Here is a 15,567-nt window from a genome sequence, read left to right as displayed (position 1 = left end):
CTCTGAAATGGAAAGTTGTTACCACAAACATGAACCTTCAACAGTGTTTTATGTTGCCACCTGACATCTACTAGAAATTCATGGGCAAAACTTGGCTTGGGTGAATGATCTTACTAGGATTCTATTCGTTGTTTTGTTTGTATTATTTTTTTTTTATTTTTGAGAGAGAGAGAGAGAGAATGAGTGGGGGAGAGGCATAAAGAGAGGAAACAAAGAATCCCAAGCAGACACAATGCTGTCAGCACAGAACTCTACCCAGAGCCGGAACTCCCAAACCTTGAGATCATGACCTGAGCTGAAATCAGTCAGAGACTTGAACCGGTTCAGCCACCCAAGTGCCCGTATGATTCTCTTTCTTTAAGGATGGTCAAAACAAATTCTGTATTTATAAACTGTTCATTTGTGTCTTCTGTTCATTTGTCTACTGATTTGATTGTTTTTCTATTATGTATGTGAATGATGCAGATATTTTAAGGAAGATAGATATTTATGTATTTGATACATTTTTCTTCAGATCTTTTCTTTATTGCCTTCTAATTATTTTTTTAAATCCAGTCTATATTTTAATATATTTCTCGTAATTATTGAGAGAATTAAAAAATTAAAATGTTATAAATGTAAGAGTTATGACATAGGGGAAACTAAGTGTCATGCAGGTCATAATTATTACAAGAACAATGAGCACACTTGAATATATCAATATTGTTTAATTATGTACTTATCAAGTATTTTTATTTGACCAGTGATTATTTGATTACAAATTCTTTGTATATTTAAAATAAAATACATTTACATGCATACATATTTATGTAACTCTATGCATAAACTTGGCATATACAAATCTACATGCGTGTGTATGAATACAAATTCAAGTTCTTGTGTACAGATATATTTTGCATTTTTATGTTAGTAATTCTTCACATGCTTTTTAATGAAGGATTGAAATTGAGAAGTAAAAGTTAATATCATATCTATTTAATCAATTTTGGATAATTTGTCCCTGCTGAAAATTCATATTTAATTGAAAATGTCTAATCTCAGATTATGTCTTCAAAGCAATTATTGCTCAACTATAATAAGTTGTTTTAACACAAACACGTTCAGTATAAATGGGGAAATGTAAGAAAGCAATATATGCAATTTTAGAAACAGAAGCTCATTCACCTCTAATACAATTGCAAAAAACTTAAATCCATTATTTAAAGTAGTTGGATGTTTTCACTACTTTAGTATATTTAGAGAATGAAGGTGAGTAAGAATTTATCCATTGAAACAGGATGATTTTTCCCCGTTAAATCATAAAAATACATAATTCTGTAAGTACCACTAATGAATCAAATATATCAGACAAATAACTGTAATTAATTTGTATACAGGAGCCAGAAGCTTTATATACCAGCAACTTTAAAAACTCACGTATCTGGTCAGCTTTATTTTGCGCGCTTTCACCATTAAGCCCCTACCTATTATATGATGTTTTGGGGTTAAGTAACACCCAATAATTGATTTTAACTTTTAAATCACTCTGCTTTTAAAATTATTCAGAGTGGAGGTCAAATTGATATTGCTCTCATTTGGGGAGCCTGAGTGGCTCAGTTGGGTATGTGTCTGACTCATTTCAGCTCAGGTCACGATCTCAGTTTGTGGGATGGAGCCCGACATCAGGCTCTATACTGAAAACATGGAGCCTGCTTGGGATTCTCTCTCTTCCTCTCTCTCTGCCCCTCCCCTGCTCATGTGCACTCTCTCTCTATCACAATAAATAAATAAACTTTATTATAAAAATTGCTTTCATTCTGCACTAGGTGTTAATTGATGTAAAATCGCCATTACATATAAATTGGATCTAATCATAGGGCTAGAAGTAAACTTCTGGGTTATGGCTTGCTCTTTCTTGTATGGATAGAACTACAACTCAGCTACCCCCCCAACCCACCCCCCCCCAAAAAAAAAAAATCTCAATTGCTTTTAGAGGATGAAAATAGGAAACATTAAAATTTTTTCCTGGACAATTATTTCAAAAGACTTTGAAATATAAATTCGTCCATGAATATTTTTTCTTTATTTAATTTTTTAGAACAGCTTTAGATTTAAAATACAATTGAGAAGGAAGTAAAGATATTTCCCATACCTGTATAGCCTCTCTGATCGATCATCAATATCACTGACTAGAATGGTACATTTTAACCAACAATGAGCCTGTACTGACACATCATAATCATCCAAAGTCTGTAGCTTACCTTCAAGTTCACTGTATCAGTGGGTTTGGAAAGATGTGCAATGATACATATCCATCATTACAATGTCACATAGAGTATTTTCACTGCCATACAAATTCTCTCTGCTCTGACTATTCATCTCTCCCCCTAGACACACACCTTGGGCAACCACTAATCTTTTTATTGTTTCCATGATGTGGACTTTTCCAAAACGTCACATAGTTGGAATATACAGTATTCAGCCATTTCAAATTGGCTTATTTCACTTAATAATATGCACTTAAGTTTCTCCATGTCTTTTTATGTCTTGATAGCTCATTTCTCAGGTGCCATTTTGTTTATCAAGTCACCTACCGAAGGACATCTTCGTTGCTTTCGAATTTTGGAAATTACAGATACAAGTGCCATAAAGATCCATGTGCAGATATTTGTATGGACAAAAGTTTTCAACTTCTCTGGGAAAATACCAAGAAACGTGATTATAGGATCATATAGTAAGTTTAGTTTTACAAGAAATCACCACACTGTCTTCCAAAGTGGCTATATTATTAGCATCCCCAGCAGCAATGTATGAGAGTTCTTGTTGTGCCATATCCTCAGTATTTGGTACTGGATGTTCTGGATTTTGGTCCTTCTAATAGGTGGGTAGGAGTTTCTCAGGGTTTTTTCTGTTTTAATTTTCACTTCCCTAATGACATACGATGTAAATCACCTTTTCAGGTACTTATTCTCCATTACTACATTTTATTTGTTAAAGTGTCTGTTAAGGTCTTTGGCCCATTTTTAAATTGGATTGCTTGCTTTCTCATTGTTGAGCTTTAAGTGTTCTTTGCATATTTTGGACAATAATTCTTTATCAGATGTGTCTTTTGCAAATATTTTCTCACAGTCTGTGGTTTGTCTTCTTGACGTTGTCCTTAGCAGAGCAGAGGTTTTGATTTAAGTAAGTCCAGCTTATCCACTATTCCTTTCATGAGTTGTGCCTCAGGTATTGTCTTTTTCTCCTCTGTTATATTTTGGGAGTTTTATAATTTCATATTTTATATTTAAGCATAGCTACATTTTGATTAATTTTTATGAAGGATGTGTATTATGCGTCTAGATTTTTTTTTTTTACACGTGGATGTCTAGTTGTTCCCACACCATTTGTTAAGAAAAATATCTCTGCTCTGTTGTATTGCTTTTTGCTCCTTTGTGAAATATCCGTTGACTGTATGAATGTAAATATATTTCTGAGTTCTCTGTTGTGTTCCACTGACCTATTTGTCTGTGTTTTTCACCAGTACCACACTGTCTGGGTTGTTGTGGCTTTATAGTAGTAGTAAATCTTGAAGTCAGATAACATCAGTTCTCCAATTTTGTTTTTGTCCTTCAATATTGTGTTGAGTCTTCTGGGTCTGAATATTTTTCTCTTTTTTTTTTTGAATATTTTTCTTAATAATTTCTCACTATCACTATCTTCCTTACAAAATTCTTCACATTTTAAGGTCCTCCTTTTTCTTATTGACTTTCAAGTACAAGAATAACTGACTTTTAAAATTTTTTTAATGTATATTTATTTTTGATAGAACACAATGGGGGGAGGAGAAGAGAGAGAGGGAGACACTGAATCTGAAGCAGGCTCCAGGCTCTGAGCTGCCAGCACAGAACCCGACACAGGGCTCGAACCCACAGACCATGGGATCATGACCCGTGCTGCCCAACTGACTGAGCCACCCAGATGCCCCAAGAACAAGTGATTTTTTATTTTTTTTTATTTTTTTATTTTTTAAAAAATTTTTTTTTTCAACGTTTATTTTTGGGACAGAGAGAGACAGAGCATGAACGGGGTGGGGGGGCAGAGAGAGAGGGAGACACAGAATCGGAAACAGGCTCCAGGCTCTGAGCCATCAGCCCAGAGCCCGACGCGGGGCTCGAACTCACGGACCGCGAGATCGTGACCTGGCTGAAGTCGGACGCTCAACCGACTGCGCCACCCAGGCGCCCCCAAGTGATTTTTAAATATGATGGAGAAGCTGCTCACTATTCACATTCTGGTTATAATCAAAATCTGTTCTGACAAACAAATACCTCTGCAAGATCTCATTTCTCCTTGAATTATTTTGAAATGTAAGCAGTTTAATTCATAGAAGTATTCTACAACACTTTAAGACTATAATGACTAAGTTTTCATAAGTTAATATCCTCTTATTTGTATTATGTATTTAGTGTTTATGTTGAGAGAGAGATTGAACATGCACATGAGTGGGGTAGGAGCAGAGAGAGAGGGAGAGAGAGAGAGAATCCCAAGCGGGCTCTGTGCTGACAGTCCAAACACAGGGCTCGCTCCATCCCGCGAACCAGGAGATCATGACCTGAGCCAAAATCGAGTCAGATGCTCAGCCCACCGAGCCAGCAGAGGGCCCCAGTTAATGTCCTTTTAAAAATTAAAATTTAAGACACACAAAAAGAGGATACGTGTTGGCCAATGTCACGAGAAGAAGCATAATAAAGAGTTTACAAAACTGAGATATAAGAATTGTTCCTTACTGTACGAAAGTTACTGTTTGGCATTAGTTTAACATATTAAGTAGTATATGACTGAAGCATGTAAGTACAAGTTATCGTTTCTAAGACTATAAGCTTTCTATTGCTGTCGTAACAAATTACCACAAACTTAATGGCTTAAAACAACACAAAGAAGTCCAAAATGGGTTTCACCAAGCTAAAATCAAGGTATTGGCAGGGCTGTGTTCCTTGTGGACACTTCAGAGAAGTACTCACCTTCTTGCTTTTTCCAGGTTCTGGAGGCCCCCTGTACTCCTTGGCTCAGGCTGCTTTCTTCATCTTCAAAGCACTTCATTCCAAGCTCTGCCTCCATCATCCCATCATCTGTCTCTGATTTTGACACTCTTGCCTCCCTCATATCAGGACTCTTATAATTATAATGGGCACACCAGGTAACCCAGAATAATCTCCCTTTTTTCAAAATCTTTAATTTAATAACAATTGTAAAAATTCTCTTTTGTCATATAAGGTAACATACTCGCAAGTGTCATGAATTTCTATGTATTTTATCTTCACAATGACCATGGGATAAATGTACTTGGAGCTAAAAAGATAAAATCGAGGGAGACTTTTTCACTTTGAAGTTATTAGTCCACAATCAATCATTGAACCTACCTTAATGGAGATAGAGAGTGAGGAAAGGGGGCTTGGAACCAAGTCTGGAGGCATTTCGGCTTCTGAAACCTGGCAGAGGATGATGATGTGCTAGAAGACACAGAGAGTGAAAAACGAGAAGAGTGTGGTCTCAAAAATCCATGAGAATTCTGGGTCTATCGCCAGCTCCGTGTGAGACACTGGGCAAGGTACTTAGTCTTTCCGATCATTAATTTCCTCATCCATGTCTTATCCACGAAGTTGCTGTGAGACCCTCAATGGCATAATGTTGTACAGCCTTTAGCTGGGGGCTTGCAGTTTAATAACAGTTCCTCAGTGCCAGCGGTCATGGTCATTGTCATCGTCACCGCCATCACAGTCATCGTTAAGGATGAAGTAGGATGCAGTCCCGGAAGTCTGGTTGCAGCACTCAGATCTCCGTAGCCTTTCTCCAGGGAGAGGGATTTCTCTTTGGCCCATGTTTTTGGCCACTGTGTTCCTCTTCATACCTAGCAACTTCTTGCAGGGGAATGGTCAGGTATCCTGCCAGCTCAGCACTGTCATTTTCCTCATTTTACTCAGGTATTTACATTTAACAGGAATAACAGAATGCATAAAAATAAATAATACTCTAGATCGTCCCTTAGTAAAAAGACTATAGATATAAGGCAAAAGAAAATCAATCAGAACTTCAAGTTCTGAAAGATCTGGATGATCTTCTGAAAAATGCTACAAGAAAGTATTCGGAATTAATAATGAAATTTATACTTATAAGTGCTTAAGAATAAATAGTTCCACTACTTACCTTTCTTGTCATTCTTTTGTGGTTAAATGAGTTACCGAAAATATTTAAAAGATCTTGCTGAGAAAATAATTGCAATTAGTCATTCAGCATTTGGGTTTCGGTACAAATAAAGCACAAGTGGGGAAATTTTTTTTAAATATTAAATTTTTGAATCCATATAATGCTAAAAGTTATGTTTTTCTTCTTTTATATCCACATATATCAATAAAAGTTAACCTTGATCAATAATATAAGAATTTAGAGGGATGCTTGGGTGGCTCAGTCAGTTAAGTGTCTGGCTCTTGACTTTGGCTCAGGTCATGATCTCGTGGTTTGTGAGTTTGAGCCCTGCATCCAGCTTTGCACTGACAGCACGGAACCTGCTTGGGATTCTGTTTCCCTTTCTCTCCACCCCTACTGCATTTGGTCTCTACCTCACACTCAAAATAAATAAACATCAGCTTAAAAGAAAGGATTTTAAAACATAGAATTTTAATTAAAAAATAGAAATAGAATGGTTCAGGCTTAAGCAGTAAAATATAGAAAGTTTTAAGTACTCTTAAAATCTAAACTTTCTGGTTATAGGCAAAAGTATTTTTAAAATAGAGTTTCTCATTTCTCCTGGCAATAATTAGCAATCTCTTTAAATCATTTTAGTATTGTTTCTGTAGATAACATATACCTTCTTTGTTATATTAATCTTCCAATATTTGAAAAATCAATCCCTTTACACATTTTAACTATATACATGTAATTTCAGTCTAACTTGACACACAATGTTACATTATTTTCAGGTCTACAACAAAACGATTCAACTTCTGTATACATTATGCTATGTTCATCACAAGTGTGGCTACCTTTGGGCACCATACAACACTATCACAATATTATTTATTATTTTCCTTATGCTGTGCTTTTTATTCCTGTGATTTATTCATTCCGTAACTGAAAGCCTGTATCTCCCTCTGCCTTTCACCCATTTTGCCTAATACCCCATCCCCTCCCTTCTGCTGAGTATTGGTTTGTTCTCTGTGTTTAGAGGTATGTTTCTGCTTTTTGTTTGTTTGTTTATGCATTTATTTTGTTTTTTAGATTTCACAAATAAATGAACTCATATGGTGTTTGTCTTTCTGATTCTAACTTATTTGACTTAGATTAATACTCTCTGGATCCATCCACATTATCACAAGTGGCATGATCTCATCTTTTTTATGACTGTGTAGTGTGTATATGTATATATAGACATGTATGTGTATATATATAGATATGTATATATAGATATGTATAGATATCTATATATACATATACACACACTACATCCTCATTCTCTACTGGTATATCAATGGACACATCACTAACTCAAAAAAGATATATGAGCCACTCTGTTTATTGCAGCAATATTCGCAATACCCTTTAAATATTTTTATTTTTATTTTTTTTTATTTATTTATTTTTTTTTATGAAATTTATTGACAAATTGGTTTCCATACAACACCCAGTGCTCATCCCAAAAGGTGCCCTCCTCAATACCCATCACCCACCCTCCCCTCCCTCCCACCCCCCATCAACCCTCAGTTTGTTCTCAGTTTTTAACAGTCTCTTATGCTTTGGCTCTCTCCCACTCTAACCTCTTTTTTTTTTTTTTTTTTCCTTCCCCTCCCCCATGGGTTCCTGTTAAGTTTCTCAGGATCCACACAAGAGTGAAACCATATGGTATCTGTCTTTCTCTGTATGGCTTATTTCACTTAGCATTACACTCTCCAGTTCCATCCACGTTGCTACAAAGGGCCATATTTCATTTTTTCTCATTGCCACATAGTACTCCATTGTGTATATATACCACAATTTCTTTATCCATTCATCAGTTGATGGACATTTAGGCTCTTTCCATAATTTGGCTATTGTTGAGAGTGCTGCTATGAACATTGGGGTACAAGTGCCCCTATGCATCAGTACTCCTGTATCCCTTGGATAAATTCCTAGCAGTGCTATTGCTGGGTCATAGGGTAGGTCTATTTTTAATTTTCTGAGGAACCTCCACACTGCTTTCCAGAGCGGCTGCACCAATTTGCATTCCCACCAACAGTGCAAGAGGGTTCCCGTTTCTCCACATCCTCTCCAGCATCTATAGTCTCCTGATTTGTTCATTTTGGCCACTCTGACTGGCGTGAGGTGATACCTGAGTGTGGTTTTGATTTGTATTTCCCTGATAAGGAGCGACGTTGAACATCTTTTCATGTGCCTGTTGGCCATCTGGATGTCTTCTTTAGAGAAGTGTCTATTCATGTTTTCTGCCCATTTCTTCACTGGGTTATTTGTTTTTCGGGTGTGGAGTTTGGTGAGCTCTTTATAGATTTTAGATACTAGCCCTTTGTCCGATATGTCATTTGCAAATATCTTTTCCCATTCCGTTGGTTGCCTTTTAGTTTTGTTGGTTGTTTCCTTTGCTGTGCAGAAGCTTTTTATCTTCATAAGGTCCCAGTAATTCACTTTTGCTTTTAATTCCCTTGCCTTTGGGGATGTGTCGAGTAAGAGATTGCTACGGCTGAGGTCAGAGAGATCTTTTCCTGCTTTCTCCTCTAAGGTTTTGATGGTTTCCTGTCTCACATTTAGGTCCTTTATCCATTTTGAGTTTATTTCTGTAAATGGTGTGAGAAAGTGGTCTAGTTTCAACCTTCTGCATGTTGCTGTCCAGTTCTCCCAGCACCATTTGTTAAAGAGGCTGTCTTTTTTCCATTGGATGTTCTTTCCTGCTTTGTCAAAGATGAGTTGGCCATACGTTTGTGGGTCTAGTTCTGGGGTTTCTATTCTATTCCATTGGTCTGTGTGTCTGTTTTTGTGCCAATACCATGCTGTCTTGATGATGACAGCTTTGTAGTAGAGGCTAAAGTCTGGGATTGTGATGCCTCCTGCTTTGGTCTTCTTCAAAATTCCTTTGGCTATTCGGGGCCTTTTGTGGTTCCATATGAATTTTAGGATTGCTTGTTCTAATTTCGAGAAGAATGCTGGTGCAATTTTGATTGGGATTGCATTGAATGTGTAGATAGCTTTGGGTAGTATTGACATTTTGACAATATTTATTTTTCCAATCCATGAGCAGGGAATGTCTTTCCATTTCTTTAAGTCTTCTTCAATTACCTTCATAAGCTTTCTATAGTTTTCAGCATACAGATCCTTTACATCTTTGGTTAGATTTATTCCTAGGTATTTTATGCTTCTTGGTGCAATTGTGAATGGGATCATTTTCTTTATTTGTCTTTCTGTTGCTTCATTGTTAGTGTATAAGAATGCAACTGATTTCTGTACATTGATTTTGTATCCTGCAACTCTGCTGAATTCATGTATCAGTTCTAGCAGACTTTTGGTGGAGTCTATCGGATTTTCCATGTATAATATCATGTCGTCTGCAAAAAGCGAAAGCTTGACTTCATCTTTGCCAATTTTGATGCCTTTGATTTCCTTTTGTTGTCTGATTGCTGATGCTAGAACTTCCAGCACTATGTTAAACAACAGCGGTGAGAGTGGGCATCCCTGTCGTGTTCCTGATCTCAGGGAAAAAGCTCTCAGTTTTTCCCCGTTGAGGATGATGTTAGCTGTGGGCTTTTCATAAATGGCTTTTATGATCTTTAAGTATGTTCCTTCTATCCCGACTTTCGCAAGGGTTTTTATTAAGAAAGGGTGCTGGATTTTGTCAAAGGCCTTTTCTGCATCGATTGACAGGATCATATGGTTCTTCTCTTTTTTTTTGTTAATGTGATGTATCACGTTGATTGATTTGCGAATGTTGAACCAGCCCTGCATCCCAGGAATGAATCCCACTTGATCATGGTGAATAATTCTTTTTATATGCTGTTGAATTCGATTTGCTAGTATCTTATTGAGAATTTTTGCATCCATATTCATCAGGGATATTGGCCTGTAGTTCTCTTTTTTTACTGGGTCTCTGTCTGGTTTAGGAATCAAAGTAATACTGGCTTCATAGAATGAGTCTGGAAGTTTTCCTTCCCTTTCTATTTCTTGGAATAGCTTCAGAAGGATAGGTATTATCTCTGCTTTAAATGTCTGGTAGAACTCCCCTGGGAAGCCATCTGGTCCTGGACTCTTATTTGTTGGGAGATTTTTGATAACCGATTCAATTTCTTCGCTGGTTATGGGTCTGTTCAAGCTTTCTATTTCCTCCTGATTGAGTTTTGGAAGAGTGTGGGTGTTCAGGAATGTGTCCATTTCTTCCAGGTTGTCCAATTTGTTGGCATATAATTTTTCATAGTATTCCCTGATAATTGTTTGTATCTCTGAGGGATTGGTTGTAATCATTCCATTTTCATTCATGATTTTATCTATTTGGGTCATCTCCCTTTTCTTTTTGAGAAGCCTGGCTAGAGGTTTGTCAATTTTGTTTATTTTTTCAAAAAACCAACTCTTGGTTTCGTTGATCTGCTCTACAGTTTTTTTAGATTCTATATTGTTTATTTCTGCTCTGATCTTTATTATTTCTCTTCTTCTGCTGGGTTTAGGCTGCCTTTGCTGTTCTGCTTCTATTTCCTTTAGGTGTGCTGTTAGATTTTGTATTTGGGATTTTTCTTGTTTCTTGAGATAGGCCTGGATTGCAATGTATTTTCCTCTCAGGACTGCCTTCGCTGCGTCCCAAAGCGTTTGGATTGTTGTATTTTCATTTTCGTTTGTTTCCATATAGTTTTTGATTTCTTCTCTAATTGCCTGGTTGACCCACTCATTCGTTAGTAGGGTGTTCTTTAACCTCCACGCTTTTGGAGGTTTTCCAGACTTTTTCCTGTGGTTGATTTCAAGCTTCATAGCATTGTGGTCTGAAAGTATGCATGGTATAATTTCAATTCTTGTAAACTTATGAAGGGCTGTTTTGTGACCCAGTATATGATCTATCTTGGAGAATGTTCCATGTGCACTCGAGAAGAAAGTATATTCTGTTGCTTTGGGATGCAGAGTTCTAAATATATCTGTCAAGTCCATCTGATCCAATGTCTCATTCAGGGCCCTTGTTTCTTTATTGACTGTGTGTCTAGATGATCTATCCATTTCTGTAAGTGGGGTGTTAAAGTCCCCTGCAATTACCACATTCTTATCAATAAGGTTGCTTCTGTTTATGAGTAATTGTTTTATATACTTGGGGGCTCCGGTATTCGGCGCATAGACATTTATAATTGTTAGCTCTTCCTGATGGGTAGACCCTGTAACTATTATATAATGTCCTTCTTCATCTCTTGTTACAGCCTTTAATTTAAAGTCTAGTTTGTCTGATATAAGTATGGCTACTCCAGCTTTCTTTTGGCTTCCAGTAGCATGATAAATAGCTCTCCATCCCCTCACTCTGAATCTAAAGGTGTCCTCAGGTCTAAAATGAGTCTCTTGTAGACAGCAAATAGATGGGTCTTGTTTTTTTATCCATTCTGATACCCTATGTCTTTTGGTTGGCGCATTTAATCCGTTTACATTCAGTGTTATTATAGAAAGATACGGGTTTAGAGTCATTGTGATGTCTGTATGTTTTATGCTTGTAGTGATGTCTCTGGTACTTTGTCTCACAGGGTCCCCCTTAGGATCTCTTGTAGGGCTGGTTTAGTGGTGACAAATTCCTTCAGTTTTTGTTTGTTTGGGAAGACCTTTATCTCTCCTTCTATTCTAAATGACAGACTTGCTGGATAAAGGATTCTCGGCTGCATATTTTTGCTGTCTAGCACCCTGAAAATCTCGTGCCAATTCTTTCTGGCCTGCCAAGTTTCAAAAGAGAGATCAGTCACGAGTCTTATAGGTCTCCCTTTATATGTGAGGGCACGTTTACCCCTTGCTGCTTTCAGAATTTTCTCTTTATCCTTGTATTTTGCCAGTTTCACTATGATATGTCGTGCAGAAGATCGATTCAAGTTACGTCTGAAGGGAGTTCTCTGTGCCTCTTGGATTTCAATGCCTTTTTCCTTCCCCAGTTCAGGGAAGTTCTCAGCTATTATTTCTTCAAGTACCCCTTCAGCACCTTTCCCTCTCTCTTCCTCCTCTGGAATACCAATTATGCGTATATTATTTCTTTTTAGTGTATCACTTAGTTCTCTAATTTTCCCCTCATACTCCTGGATTTTTTTATCTCTCTTTTTCTCAGCTTCCTCTTTTTCCATAACTTTATCTTCTAGTTCACCTATTCTCTCCTCTGCCTCTTCCATCCGAGCTGTGGTGGTTTGCATTTTGTTTTGCATTTCATTTAAAGCGTTTTTCAGCTCCTCGTGACTGTTCCTTAGTCCCTTGATCTCTGTAGCAAGAGATTCTCTGCTGTCCTGTATGCTGTTTTCCAGCCCAGCGATTAATTTTATGACTATTATTCTAAATTCACTTTCTGTTATATTATTTAAATCCTTTTTGATCAGCTCATTAGCTGTTGTTATTTCCTGGAGATTCTTCTGAGGGGAATTCTTCCGCTTGGTCATTTTGGATAGTCCCTGGTGTGGTGAGGACCTGCAGGGCACTTCCCTTGTGCTGTGGTGTATAACTGGAGTTGGTGGGCGGGGCCGCAGTCAGTCCTGATGTCTGCCCCCAGCCCACCGCTGGGGCCACAGTCAGACTGGTGTGTGCCTTCTCTTCCCCTCTCCTAGGGGTGGGATTCCCTGTGGGGTGGCGTGGCCCGTCTGGGCTACTTGCACACTGCCAGGCTTGTGATGCTGGGGATCTGGCGTATTAGCTGGGGTGGGAAGGCAAGGTGCACGGCGGGAGGGGGGGCAGGCTTAGCTCGCTTCTCCTTAGGTGATCCACTTCAGGAGGGGCCCTGTGGCAGCCGGAGGGAGTCAGATCCGCTGCCGGAGGTTTGGCTCCGCAGAAGCACAGAGTTGGGTGTTTGCGCGGAGCGAGCAATTTCCCTGGCCGGAACCGGTTCCCTTTGGGATTTTGGCTGGGGGATGGGCGGGGGAGATGGCGCTGGCGAGCGCCTTTGTTCCCCGCCAAACTGAGCTCTGTCGTCCGGGGGCTCCGCAGCTCACCCTCCCTTTGTCCTCCAGCCTTCCCGCTTTCCGAGCAGAGCTGTTAACTTATGACCTCCCAGACGCTAAGTCGTGCTTGCTGTCGGAACACAGTCCGTCAGGCCCCTCCGCTTTTGCAAGCAGGACTCAGGGGCTCTGCTTGGCTGGCGAGCCGCCCCTCCGCCCCGGCTCCCTCCCGCCAGTCCGTGGAGCGCGCACCGCCTCGCCGCCCTTCCTACCCTCTTCCGTGGGCCTCTCGTCTGCACTTGGGTCCGGTGACTCCGTTCTGCTAATCCTCTGGCGGTTTTCTGGGTTATTTAGGCAGGTGTAGGTGGAATCTAAGTGATCAGCAGGACGCACGGTGAGCCCAGCGTCCTCCTACGCCGCCATCTTCCTGCGCCTTTTAAATATTTTTAAATGTCAGAGAATAATAAGTTGATTACTTCCAAGTAGAGTGAATTGTTGATCTCTTATCGGACTTTCACAATGAAGTGTAGGTGGGCAGTGTGTCTTTTAATATATATTATTATGCATAGAACTTTTTACCAGAGAGTATTTTTACAGAAAATAATGGTATTCACATATATTATCAGTTTTGAACGTATTCATGATGAAAAGTAAGAGAATACCTCTTGCGGTAGGTACAGACTCAAAGCTCTTACAATAGCCATCTGCCCAAGTCAAGACTGTGCTGTGTGCCCAATAACACAAAGACAAGAGGCCTTCTGGATATCATTTTTAGCGTTTATCTTACTGTACTTTACATTGGAGTTTCTACTCCAAAAATAATGGGATATAAGGCATGTTCATCACTAAATAAAAAGATCATGAAGACCACCTAGCTGTATTTACCCTCTCCTGAAAAGCTAGCTAATCCATTCAATTGCATGCTTTGAAACGAGTAAAGGTGAACTACCTAATACAACTTATGTCAAGACCAATTTGGATGAAACAACACACACACACAAATAAAGGTAACTTTTTTCCTTCAAAGGTCAGAAGTTTTCTGTCACTATCCTTGATTTCTTGCTTCATTTCAAAAAAAAAACAAAAACAAAAACTGAAAATTACAGCGATGTAAAATGGATGTAGTTTATACAAGACAGGTGACAGCAAAGAGATAAATCAAAGCCCTTGGCTCTAAATCAACACAGGCAAGTTAATGTACATATATGCACTTCAAGTGTATATAAAAAAGGTTTTATGCTTCCTACTTTAACTGGCTTTTTTAAATTATCCAATGACTTTTCTACCCTGCTATTGTCAAATATTTGGTCTATAGGACTCATTACTGGCAAAACTGAAGTGAGGCAGGCATTCTCACACACTAGTGGGAGAGTATAAACTGGTGAAAGATTTATAGAAAGCAAATGGACCTTCCGCATGTTAGTACCTTCTAAGCATCCCTCCTAAGAAGGTAATTCTTTACAATTTAATGGAAAGACTTTATCTAAAAATGTTTAAAACTTATCTTTCAAATAGAAAAAATTCTGGAATAAATGATGGAGGTGGAGGTCACACACACGCGCACACACACACACACACACACACACACTGGTATCTCCACATAATAAAATTTTACACACCTTTTAAAATAAATTGAACATTAAACACATAGAAAAAACTATCCTAAAATTTTGTTTAAATTATAGAATAGATTACAAATCCGTATGTAGAAAATTATGTCAATAGTGCTTGCTTCAGCAGCATGTATACTAAAATTGGAATGATACAGAATTTAGTATGGCCCTTGTGCAAGGATGATACACAAATTTGTGAAGCGTTCCATATGTAAAAGAAGAAGAGGAAAGAAAAGCAGAGGAGAGGAGAGGAGAGGAGAGGAGAGGAGAGGAGAGGAGAGGAAGGGAAGGGAAGGGAAGGGAAGGAAGGAAAGGAAAGGAAAGGAAAGGAAGGAAAGGAAGGAAGAGGGAGGAGAGGAAGGGAGGGGAGGGGAGAGGAGAAAAAAAGAAAAGAAAAGAAAAGAAAAGAGAAAGAAAAGAAAAGGAAAAAAAAGAAAAGAAAGAAAAGAAAAGAAAAAAGAAAAGAAAACTATTTCAATAAGCATAAGAATAAATGGGAGAAACTGCATAAAAATGTACTGTTGGGAGTCTGATTGTTTTCTTTTATTTATCTTTATTAGCTTTTTTTTCTTTTACAAATTTTATATGTATATATCTTTGAATCAGAAAAAAATCTAAAATTTTAAAATTGTTTTCTAATAAAAATCATCTGAAAACCGGATTTAGAACTTCATTCAGATGATAATTAAATTTTTTTCTAAATTTTAGATTTTTTTTTTCTCAATTTGGGAAAATTTCACATTGAAAAGTATGGGAGGGAGGCAGAGTTCCTGAAAGTCATTCTTAGTTTCTGTAGGACCTTCTCTTTATAAGCATAGTTAACATGTAATATAAAGTTTTTTTTGTTCTTTCTTCAGTTATAATAATTA

The 15,567-nt window shown here is 38.0% G+C and overlaps 1 non-coding gene across 1 annotated transcript; it reads left to right on the top strand.

The window, feature by feature from the left end:
- Positions 1–14,809: 14,809 nt before the first annotated feature.
- Positions 14,810–14,913, top strand: LOC115513168. The gene has a single exon (XR_003968591.1). It is a non-coding gene; the product is annotated as a U6 spliceosomal RNA (small nuclear RNA).
- Positions 14,914–15,567: the final 654 nt, after the last annotated feature.

This window comes from Lynx canadensis, chromosome B1 (assembly GCF_007474595.2).
Source record: "Lynx canadensis isolate LIC74 chromosome B1, mLynCan4.pri.v2, whole genome shotgun sequence".
NCBI lineage: Eukaryota > Metazoa > Chordata > Mammalia > Carnivora > Felidae > Lynx > Lynx canadensis.
This window is presented reverse-complemented; position numbering and strand designations above follow the sequence as displayed.